General features: G+C 41.1%; 1 protein-coding gene across 3 annotated transcripts in view; it reads right to left on the reverse strand.

Moving 5' to 3' along the window:
• Positions 1-15,757, reverse strand: part of GLCCI1 (glucocorticoid induced 1) — a 115,902-nt gene that overhangs the window by 57,577 nt on the left and 42,568 nt on the right. The window lies entirely within an intron of this gene.

A 15,757-nucleotide genomic window follows, 5' to 3' on the forward strand; every position in this document is an offset into this window, starting at 1 on the left:
CTATCTGTACCCTCGTTAAATTTACCACCACAATAACTTAATCTGACTAGAAATTTCCCTAGCTCTTAATTTGTACATACCTAAAAGCAACTCTAGGAATAAAACCTTTGCTTACCCAAAATTGTCTTTTTGCTCTAAATTATTTCCATTCACACTTACGAAGCAATCAACAGTTCTTGTACAGTATTTTTAAATTATTTCTTGTATGCAACATTCAGCCTATCCATTCTTTGCATCTTCAATAGGGTAACTAGCATAAGAAGAGTAGCTACTGTAAGGTGCAATCCTGCACTGTCAGGGAAAGGCACTGGTGGATCTAAATAGTACTTTTACATTTCTACCTTATGTGCTTCTGTGAAATTAACTGTGCCCCCTAATTCAGTGTTCTTCTCTATCATCTTCATGGCCAACAATTTTAGCCACAGGTTTTCTCCTCTATGTTGGTGGCAGACCACATGGCAGATCGTCAGATAGTAAAAACTGTCATGGCTCCACTGAAGTAACTGACAAGTTACACCAGCTGAGGTTCTCTCCTCTCTCTCTCTCTCTCTCTCTCTCTCCTGTTGCCTTGGCTAGGGCATAAGATTTTGCCTTCTAAGCCTTTCCCAGATTACTCTGCCTAAGGAGTGTGAACAGCAGACTACAGACTTCCATCATGAAGCTTTTCAGTCAACCCTCCTCTTATTTTAACTTTAAACTACCTTATTTCAGTTGGGACTTCAGTTCCATTAAAGAGAAACAGCAAATTTATTCCTTGGAGCTTTGGAAAAGATGTTTTACTAAGGCATTCTCCTGTTTCCAATCTTGCTCCTGAGCCAAATACGTCTATGAAGGAGACAAGGGGGAGAAACAAGGGCAGGAAGTGCAGTGTGTGCTAAGCTCACCTACACCTGTCACAGAAAGCTGGCTTGTCTACTTGCCAAGATCTCCAGCAGCAGGGAGGCGAGTCCAGATGCTCATAGGAGAGCTGATTCTTACAAAGCAATGCTGGGGAAGTATTCTCTCAGTGTCTAAGACCGGTCTACACTAGGAGTTGAGGTCAAATTTAGCAGCGTTAAATTGATTTAACCCTGCACCAGTCCACACAACCAAGTCCTTTTTTTCGACTTAAAGGGCTCTTAAAATTGATTTCCTTACTCCACCCTCAATAAGGGGATTAGCGCTGAAATCAGCCTTGCTGGGTCTAATTTGGGGTACTCTGGACACAATTAGACAGTATTGGGCTCAGTGAGCTATCCCAAAGCGCTCCATTGTGACCGCTCTGGACAACACTCTCAACTCAGATGCACTGGCCAGATGGACAGGAAAAGGCCCGCGAACTTTTGAATTTCAATTTCCTGTTTGGCCAGCGTGGCAAGCTGCACGTGACCATGCAGAGCTCATCAGCAGAGGTGACCATGATGGAATCCCAGAACCACAAAAGAGCTCCTGCATAAATCAAACGGGAGGTACGGGATCTGATCGCTGTATGGGGAGAGGAATCCATGCTATCAGAACTATGTTCCAGTTTTCAAAATGCCAAAACATTTGTCAAAATCTCCCAGGGCATGAAGGACAGAGGCCATTACAGGGACTGAAGCAGTGCTGCTTAAGGAGCTGAGGCAAGCCTACCAGAAAACCAGAGAGGCGAACGGCCGCTCCGGGTCAGAGCCCAAAACATGCCGCTTCTATGATGAGCTGCATGCCATTTTAGGGGGTTCAGCCACCACTACCCCAGCCGTGTTGTTTGACTCCTTCAATGGAGATGGAGGCAACATGGAAGCAGGTTTTGGGGATGAGGAAGATGATGATGATGAGGTTGTAGATAGCTCACAGCAAGGAAGTGGAGAAACCAGTTTTCCCAACAGCCAGGAACTGTTTCTCACCCTGGACCTGGAATCAGTACCCCCCCGAACCCACCCAAGGCTGCCTCCCGGACCCGCCAGGTGGAGAAGGGATCTCTGGTGAGTGTACCTTTTAAAATACTATACAAAGTTTAAAAGCCAGCATGTTTAATGATTAATTTGCCCTGGCATTCGTGGCTCTCCTGGATGTACTCCCAAAGCCTTTGCAAAAGGTTTCTGGGAGGGCAGCCTTATTCCATCCACCATGGTAGGACACTTTACCACTCTAGGCCAGTAGCACGTACTCGGGAATTATTGTAGAACAAAGCATTGCAGTGTATGTTTGCTGGTGTTCAAACAACATCCGTTCTTTTTTCTCTCTGTATTATCCTCAGGAGAGTGATATCATTCATGGTCACCTGGTTGAAATAGGGTGCTTTTCTTAAGGGGACATTCAGAGGTGCTGGTTCCTGCTGGGCTGTTTGCCTGTGGCTGAACAGAAATGTTCCCCGCTGTTAGCCACGGGGACGGGGGAAGGGCTACCCACGCACTGGGGGGAGGCAAAATGTGACCTTGGAACGAAAGCACATATGTTACGTATGCTATGTTAACAGCAAGGTTTACCGTGAAAGAGTGTACTCATTGTTCTATAAAATGTGTCTTTTTAAATACCACTGTCCCTTTTTTTTTTTTCCCCTCTCCACCAGCTGCATGTGTTTCAAGGATCACAGGATCTTCTCTTTCCCAGAGGCTAGCAAAGATCAGAAGGCGAAAAAAAAACACACTCACGATGAAATGTTCTCTGAGCTCATGCTGTCCTCCCACACTGACGGAGCACAGATGAATGCGTGGAGGCAGACAATGTCAGAGTGCAGGAAAGCACAAAATGACTGGGAGGAGAGGTGGCGGGCTGAAGAGAGGGCTGAAGCTGAAAAGGTGGTGGCAGCGTGATGAGAGGAGGAAGGACTCAGTGCTGAGGCTGCTGGAGGATCAAACTAATATGCTCCAGCATATGGTTGAGCTACAGGAAAGGCAGCAGGAGCACAGACTGCCGCTACAGCTCCTGTGTAACCAACCGCCCTCCTCCCCAAATTCCATAGCCTTCTCACCCAGACACTCAAGAACGCGGTGGGAGGGCCTCCGGCCACCCAGCCACTCCACCCCAGAGGATTGCCCAAGCAACAGCAAACTGTCATTCAATAAGTTTTAAAGTTTTAAACTTTTAAAGTGCTGTGTGGCCTTGTCCTTTCCTCTCCACCACCCCTCCTGGTGCTTCTTTCCTCCACCACCCCTCCTGGGCTACCTTGGTAGTTATCCCCCTATTTGTGTGATGAATTAATGAAGAATGCATGAATGTGAAGCAACAATGACTTTATTGCCTCTGCAAGCGGTGATCAAAGGGAGGAGGGGAGGGTGGTTAGCTTACAGGGAAATAGAGCCAAACAAGGGGCGGGGGGTTTCAGCAAGGAGAAACAAACAGAACTTTCACACCGTAGCCTGGCCAGTCATGAAACTGATTTTCAAAGCTTCTCTAATGCACACAGTGCCCTCCTGTGCTCTTCTAACCACCCTGGTGTTTGGCTGTGCGTAACCAGCAGCCTGGCGATTTGCCTCAACCTCCTACCCCACCATAAACATCTACCCCTTACTCTCACAGATATTGTGGAGCGCACAGCAAGCAGTAATAACAGTGGGAATATTGGTTTCGCTGAGGTCTAACCAAGTCAGTAAACCACGCCAGTGCACTTTTAAACATCCAAATGCACATTCTACAGCATTCTGCACTTGCTCAGCCTGTAGTTGAACAGCTCCTTACTACTGTCCAGGCTGCCTGCGTATGGCTTCATAAGCCATGGCATTAGGGGTAGGCTGGGTCCCCAAGGATAACTATAGGCATTTCAACATCCCCAACGGTTATTTTCTGGTCTGGGAAGAAAGTCCCTTCCTGCAGCTTTTGAAAAACAGACCAGAGTTCCTGAAGATGCAACCGTCATCTACCTTTCCCGGCCATCCCACATTGATGTTGGTGAAACGTCCCTTGTGATGCACCAGTGCTTGCAGCACCATGAAAAGTACCCCTTGCGGTTTATGTACTCGCCGGCTTGGTGCTCCAGTGCCAAGATAGGGATATGGGTCCCGTCTATGGCCCCACCACACTTAGGGAATCCCATTGCAGCAAAGCCATCCATTATGACCTGCACATTTCCCAAGGTCTCTACCCTTGATATCAGCAGATCTTTGATTGCATTGGATACTTGCATCACAGCAGCCCCCCCCCCAGTAGATTTGCCCACTCCAAATTGATTCCCGACTGACCGGTAGCTGTCTGGCGTTGCAAGCTTCCACAGAGCTATTGCCACTCGCTTCTCAACTGTGAGGGCTGCTCTCATCTTGGTATTATTGTACCTCAGAGCAGGGGAAAGCAAGACAAAGTTCTATGAAAGTGCCCTTATGCATGGAAAAGTTTCGGAGCGACTGGGATTGTCCCAGACCTGCAACGCTATGCGGTCCTACCAGTCTGTGCTTGTTTCCTGAGCCCAGAATCGGCGTTCCACCACATGAACCTGCCCCATTAGCACCATGATGCCCACATTGCCAGGGCCTGTGCTTTGAGAGAAGTCTGTGTCCATATCCTCATCACTCTCGTCACCGTGCTGACGTCGCCTACTCGTCCGATTTCGCTTTGCCATGTTCTGGTGCTGCATATACTGCTGGATAATGTGTGTGGTGTTTAATGTGCTCCTAATTGCCAAAGTGATCTGAGCGGGCTCTGTGCTTGCCGTGGTATGGCGTCTGCACAGGTAACTCAAGAAAAAAGGCGCAATACAATTATCTGCCTTTGCTTTCACAGAAGGAGGCAGGGAAGGGGGGCCTGACGATATGTACACAGAACCACCCACGACAATGTTTAGCCCCATCAGGCACTGGGATTTCTACCCAGAATTCAAATTGGTGGGAGAGACTGCAGGAATTGTGGGATAGCTACCCACAGTGCAACACTCCGGAAGTTGACGGTTGCCTCGGTACTGTGGACACACTCCGCCGACTACATGCACTTAGAGCATTTGTGTTGGGACGCACACACAATCGACTGTATAAAAACCGCTTTCTACAAAACCGACTTCTATAAATTCGACCTAATTTCGTAGTGTGGACATACCCTCAGACAGTATTCACAACCTCTCTCTCACTATAAAATAACGCTCTCATTCTACAGAGAAACACTCATGCATGTATCTTTGCACATAAGTAGGTCCACTGAGTTTAGGGAACTACTTATGTACATAAAATTACTCAGGTATGTTTGCAGGATTGGGACCCTACCTCCCACCAACTTCATACCCCAGCAATTTTAAAGCAAAAAGACAAAGGAATCTGGTGTATTTTCTATTTTTCATCACTGTTCAAAGAGCTAGCAGAATTTCTACAGGATTACAAGAAATAATAAAAGACAATCCACCATCACAAGTTGCTCCAATTTAAAAAACAAAACAAAAACCAAACAATCTGGAATATATGGCTTTCAGAACACTTTAGACATTAGATTAGAAAGAAAGAAAAATGTAAACTCTTAATTATATAAAAATATTGTAAATCTAATCCTCCCATTATAAACAGAAGAAAGTCAAACAGTTCAAAATGAATTCTTTAAAAAAAAATGAGAGATTCTGCCCCATGAGCCGGCAGAAACAGGAAGCCCTCCTGCTTAAGTGTTTTTATGTGGGTCAGAGGCAGCAGCAGGGGTCTAAACAGAGAAAATGGGTAACAGGATCAAGTCCTCCCCACTCTGCACTCCTGATTTAATTGGTGAGGAAAGGAGAACTGACAACTAATGTAGACAAAGCTTTAGAGTTGGTTAATTTTTTACTGGTGAGGAGTGAGTAGAAAGAGAGAGTCAATAGTCTACCCCAGTCTATTTTCATTTACTATATGCACACAGTCTGTTATTATCTTGAACAAAGATTAATTGACAGCAAAAGCAACAGCTGCAGAGTTTAAAATTTACATTTACTTTTAAGAACTCCAGCAGCAGCAATGTGAAATGTGGATACTGAAAGGCTGGAATACTTTACTTGCACTACAACTGGTTTAATAACGAGACAGAGAGAGAGAGAGAGAGAGAGAGAGAGAGACACACACACACACACACACACACACACACACACAGAAAACAACAAACAACCCACTGACTTCAAAATCATAGGTCTAGCATTTTCTTCAGTCTCCCCAAGCTTATTTTCTACTAAAATCCTAGCCCTCTGTGCCCCTAAATTGCCTCAAAGTTCTTCTGTGGGTATACTGCTGAATCAGGTCAGTGTCTTTCAAAGGGTTATTAATGTGAGTGAGTATCTGTACACAAGTAGTCTCAGTAAACTTAACAGGACTATTGCATCAATTTACTTGTGTGAAAGAGAGTCTGCAGAACAGGAGCCTTTACTTGCAACACTACACATACACTATAGCGATTCCTCAAATACAGCATTTAAGTCAGGCAACACCATATTTGACTCCAAGAGAATCCATATTCACAGAGGTAAAAAGAAAACTCAGGGTTTGAAGGCTTAAAAAAACAAGCAGTTCTTTGAATAATCTTCAGCCAGCCAGCATCTCTCCCTCAGAACTGTAAAGCTGCTTCTTTCAACTCTTTCTTAACCTCATGTCAAACATTAACATTTTTGTAAAAAAAAGTGTGCACTCTGTCATCCCAAAATACTATGGGCATAGACTCGTATGTATATCCTGTTCAAATAAAAGCTAACCTTTACAACAAACAAAAACTTTTACTACAATCAAATAGGACTTCTGTTTTTGCAAATATATGTAAACTAAAGTGGTAACGTATTTATTATTGCCCAAGCACTGTTAAACCCATCTCATGAAAACTGTGTGGGAAGGAGGGCCTTAAAAACATCCTGTTTCAAAGAGTATTTTTTCTATTTGTATTACTTGTTAAGTAGCCTTTTCAAATTTCTTTTTGTTTTCACCTCTATAAAAAGTGTTTATTCATGGAAGCTTAACATTAACATCCTTGTCCTACAACTATACTTAATTTCCTCATTTATAGAAATGTCCAGCATATTAAATAGCAAGATAAGTAACAACATCAGACCACAATGAGTCACAATAGCAAGGATGTTGCAGTTCAGGCCAGAAGCAGGAGCTAACTATGTTTTTACAGATGTCTTCTGCTTAAAGAGAATGTGGTAACAGCAGCTAAGGGATCAGCAGCAATATTACAGTAGCATCTACATGTCCAAACAAGATCAGAGCCCTCTTATGTTCTCTACAGAGATAAGAGATGGTCCTTGCTCCAAAGAGTTTACAATCTTAGTTTAAAACAAGATACGACAGCTGAGTTAAACTAAATGAGGTTGAAAAGGACAGGATAACACAATTCTGCAACATCCTTCTCAAATTAAAAAGATGGAGTGAACTGCTATTTTGGAATATAAAGGTTGAGCGTTCAAGTCTTGGTTGTGAGAAATTGCTCACAGGAGACCAAAATAGAGGGGAAAAACCTCTGACAATAACACATTTGGTTGCTTTCCTCAATCCCAATTTGCATTATACCATCCCGTTGTTCTAATTTACCCAATTTGGTGAATATTGGTGTTTCCTCCAAAACGTGTATGGTAATTCTGCTGTGCTTTTTTTCCCATGCCTGCCAGACATACTCCAAACATTCTTCCCACTGCATTTAGATCAGAAATAGTGCAGACTGTACCATCATCTCTGCAATTTATCCAAATTCTAAATATACTACACTTTTCTACCAGTCTTCTGCACTAGCTACTATATCTAGCTTATGTTTCAGAACCAGATACAAATCATCATAAAGGGGAAGCCAATCTAGCTTTTATAATAGGTAGTAATAATTTTTTGAAAGTTTTCAGCTAAGAAGAATTGTGGCCAGGAAACAGTAGCAAGTTGATCTTTTCATAGCACAGTAGAAATTTTAAAGCAGTCACTTTAAAAGTACAATACTAAAGGAACTTACCTGACATTTAGGAGGAGCTCTTCATCAGTTGCTGATAATTAGGTCTGTTTTTCTTTAATTCATTAATCTTAAAAGGGCAATGGCCGTTTTGGGGAGTTGGGGTATAACTGGACCATGTGGGCCACACCTGCGAGCAATCAGGTACTCCAGATGGCACTTTAGCAAATTAATAATGGAACAGCTGAGCTAGAAAGAGGCTGCTAGAACAGCATCAAGAAAAAGTTACTTAGAAGGAAAGGTGGGAGAAAGAATGCTCTCTAGAGAAGCCCCATGGCTGTTGCAGGCTGAACCCACAAGAGGTGGCGGTAGAAATCGGCTCTGAATGAAGCTTTACAGGTGACAGTAAGAGTCACAACAGAAATACTGTGGTCCCTGGGGAAGGGAAGACAGTGAGGAGCTCTTGTCAATAAGCTCTAGAAAAGGAGCTGGTGTCTCCCTCTAAACCAGAGAGGCGTACAGTTTGAGTCTGGCTCCTGGGAAGGGAGTAGGAAGATCACCAGGGAGCAGAGTAAGTTACTTTGTTGGGGGAACCCTAACTTAGGGTCCAATAGATGGAAGAAACCCACTGGGAGCAGGTTAGGTTCCTGTGGAAGAAGTCTTGAGGGTATGGCTTGTAAGTGAGAATATCCTGCTGTGGAAAAGAAGCTCTGCAAGGGCCAGGAAAAGGAGCCCAGAAGCAGAAGACTTCAACAGTTCAAGAGATAAAGCAGAAGTAGTTAGTTTTAAGATTTATTTTTGGACTTTCATTTGGACCATTCCGTTACCCCAAAAAAAGGGATTTGGACTTTATGACTTGGCCAGAAGATTGAGCCACAGAAGACCCAGTCAGAGACAGAAAACCTGTTAGAAGAGCCAAGGGTACTGGCGATGCAACAGGGTGCTCTAAGGATAAGTGAAGCTTCATCACACATACATACTAGACTAAACAAAAATGATGGTTCTGTTTGAAATTGCCCAGTGCCAATCACTTAAATGTTCTTACTACTTTTGCTATTTTTACCACAGTACATAGTCCAGAGCATATAATCTTTTGCATCTTGCAGCACTTTATTTTTTATGTTTCGTTTTTTAAAGCATCTAAATGTACACTGTATGCTTTACAACTCAAAGACATAGTTCTTGCCACAAAAGCTAGTAATGGATCTGATGCAATGAGTGTGGATAACAAACAGCAGGATGGGAATGAGGTGACAATGAGATCATCTGCTATGCAGTGTGCATGTGTTTTTAAAATGCTTTATTGAACTGAGTATAAAGGAACAAAGACTACTACTACATATAGCAGGACCTGTATTGGCCCAATGTTTGACTTTACAAATCTTTAAGCATGTAAATAATTTTAATCATGTCAGTAGTCCCATAGAAGGCACTGGGAATACTTGTGTGAAATATTACTACTCAAATTGGTAAATATATGCAGCCCCCAGCTTACCGGAAGCATTATGAAAAAAGTATTTTATACAACTGCATGTAGCCAAGGATTCCAGTTTCAGAGTTTTGTATTTCTCAGACAGTAATAAATCAGTTAATTGATGATGCACTGAAATTTGAAATCCATCAATGTGGTATCAGCAATTGCAATCAGAAAACTGCAAAAATCCCACAAACATGCAGAAATCTGAAAAGAAAACAGCATAAGTTTCAAAGGGGATACACAATCCCTGAATCCTGTTCCTACAGATAATTATTTGCTGTACATTTTCCTTAGTATTTTTGTAGTTTAAAAACAGTATTAAGTAGCAACATTTTCTGTATATTTCCAACATCTGATACGTCTCTTTTTATAGAGATCTATAAAGACCATGAATTAAAAAAATAACTTTAAATGTTGGTTGATATATTGTGGAAATGTCCATCATCATTCTGCAAAGGCTTCCAGATTTGAAGTTTTTTTAAAATTATGATTAGGTTACTTATAACAAAGAGTAATAGGGAGGGATTTTAATAAAGTAAAGCTTGGCACACCAGAAAAAGAGGGCATTCCATATAGGTCATGACATGGTGAAAAGCAAGTAGAAACTTGCGGGAAGAAATGGACAAATGGGCTAGCAGCACTGGTGGTGCACAGAGGGCAGAAATTATGTAGCAAGAGATTAGGTTGAACAGAGATGAAAGGCCCTGATAGGAAGTTTAAACTTTATAGGATAGGGAAAAGGGGGAAAATCAGTGGAGGAATTCAAAGGGGTGACAACAAGGAGACACCAAGAGGTGAGATTACTTTAGCGGATGTTGGCTGTTATTAAAACTGATATTGGATTTTTGAATGTTAAGAACATAAGAAAGGCCATACTGGGTCAGACCAAAACTCCATCTAGCCCAGTCTTCTGACAGTGGCCAATGCCAGGTGCCCCAGAGGGAATGAACAGAACAGGTAACCATCAAGTGATCGATCCCCTGTCATCCATTCCCAGCTTCTGGCAAGGACACCATCCCTGTCCAGCCTGGCTAATAGCCATTGATGGACCTATCTTCAATGAACTTATCTAACTTATTTTTTAAACTCTGTTATAGTCTTGGCCTTCACAACATCCTCTGGCAAGGAGTTCTACAGGTTCCAAACTGTGCGTTGTGTGAAAAAAAAAATACTTCCTTTTATTTGTTTTAAATCTGCTGCTTATTAATTTCATTGGGTGACCTCTAGTTCTTTTGTTATGTGGAGGAGTAAATAACATTTCCTTATTTACTTGCTCCACACCAGTCATGATTTTATAGACCTCTATCACATCCCCCCTTAGTTGTCTTTTTTCCAAGCTGAAAAGTCCCAGTCTTTTTAATCTCTCCTCATATGGAAGCCGTTCCATACCCCTAATCATTTTTTTTGCCCTTTTCCAAGTCCAATATATCTTTTTTGAGATGGGGTGACCACATCTACATGCAGTATTCAAGATGTAGGCATACTTGGACTTATCTTGAGTAGTTTTGTATCATCTGCAAATTTTGCCACCTCACTGTTTACCCCTTTTTCCAGATCATTTATGAATATGTTGAATAGGTCTGGGCCCAGTATAGATTTCTGGAGGACACCACTGTTTACCTCTCTCAATTTTGAAAACTAACCGTTTATTCCTACCCTTTGTTTCCTATCTTTTAACCAGTTACCAATCCATAAGAGGACCTTCCCTCTTATCCCATGACAGCTTACTTTGGTGAGGGACCTTGTCAAAGGCTTTCTGAAAATCTAAGTATACTATTACCACTGGATCCCCCTTGTCCACATGCTTATTGACCCCCTCATAAAATTCTAGTAGATTGGGGAGGCATGATTTCCCTTTACAAAAGCCATTCTGATTCTTCCCCAACAAATTATGTTAGTCTATGTGATAAATATAATTTGTTGGGGAAGAGTTACAAGAATTCCAAATACGTTTCTCTAGAAGGTGTTATTTGTGCTTCTCAAAAGAATAATCTAAATTAACCAGTTACCTATTTGTGCATAAAAAGAATTCAGCACGACTTGGAATTACATAAATTGTACAATGCATAGTTTAGCAGCATAAGAAAAGAGCACACAATCACCTTACTTCTGTTTGGCGTTTTTAACAAAAACATTAAGGCTGGGTTTGAGAAACCGAAAGTGAACAGAAGCTGACTAAACTAAAGTGTAATTAACTGTACTATTTTTTATGTTGTAATGCACAAACAAAACACATAAAGCTACACTAAATTTAAACAATTTCCAATTTAAATTCAGGTGCCACTTGTAAAAATTTTTTTCAAAAGGTTTATTTTAATTTTTTCCCTTCCATTGATATTTAGAAACAGACAGTACATAACTCACTAGTGTCTTGTTCCTGTAGTCTGATCCAGCAGCATGGAATCCTATGTCTGAGTAGTCTCATGGACTTCAAACAACATTCCTGAACCCAAGAGTTATCTGACCACATTGCAGGATCATTATGTGATCACTGTTTCAGACCAAGTCAGATCTGAAGTCCAAGGAGGTACAGTGGGTGTCCATAATTCTCCTTTTACATGGAAATAGTTTAAAATAAAGATTTTGTGATATGACTGATACTATGTTTGAAATTATCATTGGTAGAGAAGCCATTTTTAAATTTACATCTAAAAACTGGTTAAAGAATCAAATATTAAAAGCAAATACTATGCTATGTGTGTGGTAAAACATCAGCTCTTGGAAGGCGAGGAGGGGTAAAGGAGAAGTATATTTCTCTCTTCCTCTTCTTCCCCCTCTCCACCAGTCACACACTGTTCAAGCCAACTTAAAAAAAAAAGTGATATTTTCTTATTGGTGGCTTGGGTTCTCTGTTAAACTACTGTACTTTTCATGTGTTCCTTGTAACTACTGAAAACTTCTGGAAAATACATCTGTTCACCAAACTGTTACCTTGCTCAGCCAAGAAGCATAAAGAAATTCATGAATATGGAGGTGACTACGATGGAAAGATCTGAACTGGTCATGAGACAAATACAGTAGTTTCTCACTTGTTGGTAGGAGTCAGTGACATCTGAAGCCCCAAAATTAAAAAAAGCCTTTGTGCAGGGAGCTCTAGGAATACTTCACCACACAGGACACAGCTTGGGTGCACAAACATACAAAAAATCTCAACTGTTCTGATGTAAATGACATTTTTGTATATTTAACATTTAGGGAGACTTATTTGAAGATCAAAATGTAAGTAAATCCATATAATTTTATGATTAAACCTTAACAAAATCCCATGTGGCATCCAAAGCTAATAGCCAACACTGAACAATTTATTTAAAAAAAAAAAAAGGAGTACTTGTGGCACCTTAGAGACTAACAAATTTATTAGAGCATAAGCTTTCGTGAGCTACAGCTCACTTCTTCGGATGCAGTGAGCTGTAGCTCACGAAAGCTTATGCTCTAATAAATTTGTTAGTCTCTAAGGTGCCACAAGTACTCCTTTTCTTTTTGCGAATACAGACTAACACGGCTGCTACTTTAAAACAATTTATTTAAATAAACTGATTGCCATCAGTTCAATCATGTCCACTACTTTGGTTATAATTCTGGGCTCCCATGTTCTATAAATAGATTAATATGCTATTCAGTAGTTAGAGTAAAATACACTGTCATCTCTCAACTCCAATTAACAAAGGTGCCAGTATTTCAGAGAATCAAGAAAATAACCAAAAAAAGAGACTGGCAGTATAACTAGGTCTTTGTCAGGAGAGGTGCATGCGGTGAAGATGAGTTTTGATGTACTTCACAAGCTTCCCCTTCCCTCCCCCCGCACAAAGCTGACTTCATCCTTCTACCATGATTCTAGTTACTTTCCCATTCTGCAGAGATTCCTTATTTGATCATGCCTAAAAGTTTAATTTCACTAGCAGTTTTTTAAAGTCCTGTTTCTGAAGGGGGAAAAAATACGTGGAAGACAACTCAATTGCATAAACACTAATTTGAGTTCAGTAAGAAAGTAGCCATTGCCAAAGGACTGGAGTTCATAAATATTTACAGAATAAGTCTGCTCTGTTTCGACCACAATTTAAAAGATTTGTTTGATGATGTTTTTATTCTGAATTGTATGGAACTATTGGGACTATTTGTGATGGGCAATACATGCATATATTGTATTCCAGATGGGATAAAAGAAATGCTGACCATAACCTGTGGTATTGAAATTCCCCTAAACAGAAAATATGGCCTTGGCTAGGTGATTTCCTTCCTTCCTAATTCAAAACAAATCATCCAATTTACTAAAATTTAGAAAATAAATCCAGGATCAATAATTTTGTGCTTGGATGTTTCACGAGAGCACAAAAGCTAGTAGCTTGCTCTTCTTTTGTGCTAAGATGGATTGTTGTGTCCCAGTGTGGCTGGGTAAGACATCAACATAGTGGCTACCTACAGGCTTCCAACGAAAATTCCTGGGAAAGAAAAATTTCCTTGTCTCATTTTAAGTGTCTAATTCCTAAATTCATCAAGTCTTAAAGTGAGGCTTCTGGGTCATGGAATTTAAAAGTGGAAAACACTGATATACCCCTATGTTATGGAAAGGAAGCAGCTAAGGTTGAGAATTCTTACTACTAAAAGTCAGATTTTTGGCCCTTCCTCAAAAAATAATTTTCACTTCCAATTTTGCAACTGTTAGGTACCCAGTATTTTAAAGCAATTTGGATACAATCCTTTCTGACTTAGAAAAAATGTCAAATGATGAATTCCTACTTTTGCCACCATCCTTTATCTCAAGCAGCTTATCCTGGAAACTTTAAATTACATGAAAGTCTGGTGAAATCCAGTGCCTGGGCACAGTTTGCCATGGCAACCTATACATCTGCTTTCCAAAATTATTAAAGACAAATGGCCAATTAAAAGCCTTGGCACTATTTTTTAAAAATGCTAAACACACATGGTGAAGATCTAAGCTTTCATAAAGACACAAAGCAGAACCTCCCAACCAACCAACCGCGAAGAACACAGACTTCATGAATTCCATTAGAGACCTTGCTATGCCAATTTAACATGAGATGCTTGTGCACTGTAGTGATGGGTGCTAACATAAAAGCGTAAGATAAGACTAAAGATTTATCATTTTTTGATGGACGCAGCTACCAAAATATCGGATTTCTAGACAGGTTTTCAGTAAATATTAGAAACACATACTTGAAGTAGTTTGGTACAAAATGTAAGTGGCTCACCAGTCAATTGTGCTGGATCCTCAGCACCACTTAAAACAGCACTTGACTACTTTAAGCAAGTGCTAAAACCAGTCAATGGGGCCAAAACATTTGAACCAGACTCAGACAATATAGACTGCTATGGAAAGATTATAAACAACTTGATGAAGCAATAGGGTATTCATTCTATATGTCAATAAAAAGAGACCACAGTGCCAGTTCCTAGGCACTAGACTCTGTCAACCTAGATGTAACAGAACCTTGGCATCAGGCTAGATTGATCCACCAGGTTCTGGGGATCTCAGTACCACAATCTTAATTCCAAATTAGGTCAACCTAGAGGAAGCGAAGAACCTCTGTGAAATGCTGATGGCACTAGGATCTCAATTCCATGTTAAGTGAGCACAGAAGACCCAGGGACCTCTGGTGTCCAATGTGCCAGAACTCTGAAATTGGATTAGGTTGACCCAAGCTGATCCAAGGGCCTCTGTTCCATAGACAACTCTGTGACAACTTTGACAGTGGGCTCAGTCAGCTGGTTAAGATGAGGGATGCGGGCAACTCTTAAGCCAAGCAAAAGCCACTTAGGCTAGCAAATCTACAAAGTTGATGCTGGATTTACATATTGCCAGACTTAGCTGACTGGATTTGAGGAGCCTCACCTGCCAGAAGGAGTGCATAAGGCAGCCTTCCCACTTTTGCAATCCAGAAAATATCCATACCAGAAAAATACTATTTCTTCTTTGTTCTTTCAAATAAAGAAACCTGTCATAATTAAACAAAATAGCTTCGAAAAGGCAGAAAAAAAAAGGTAAAATTGACAAAGTATCTAGGACACGTCATGCAATCAGAATTCACTGCAGCTTCAGTAGTTAAGAAGGAAATGAGGAACAGTTGGGGTCATTCCCGCTTCTAACCTCTGACCCCTCCTTGAAGGAAGACATCTTATGAAAGAAAAGGAGTACTGGTGGCACCTTAGAGACTAACAAATTTATTAGAGCATAAGCTTTCGTGAGCTACAGCTCACTTCATCGGATGCATTTGGTGGAAAAAACAGAGGAGAGATTTTTATATACACACACACACAGAGAAGATGAAACAATGGGTTTATCATACACACTGTAAGGAGAGTGATCACTTAAGATAAGCCATCACCAGCAGCGGGGGGGGGGGGGGGGGAGGAGGAAAACCTTTCATGGTGACAAGCAAGGTAGGCTAATTCCAGCAGTTAACAAGAATATCAGAGGAACAGTGGGGGGTGGGGTGGGAGGGAGAAATACCATGGGGAAATAGTTTTACTTTGTGTAATGACTCATCCATTCCCAGTCTCTAT

Source organism: Dermochelys coriacea, chromosome 2 (genome assembly GCF_009764565.3).
Source record: "Dermochelys coriacea isolate rDerCor1 chromosome 2, rDerCor1.pri.v4, whole genome shotgun sequence".
In the NCBI taxonomy this organism is placed as follows: Eukaryota; Metazoa; Chordata; order Testudines; family Dermochelyidae; genus Dermochelys; species Dermochelys coriacea.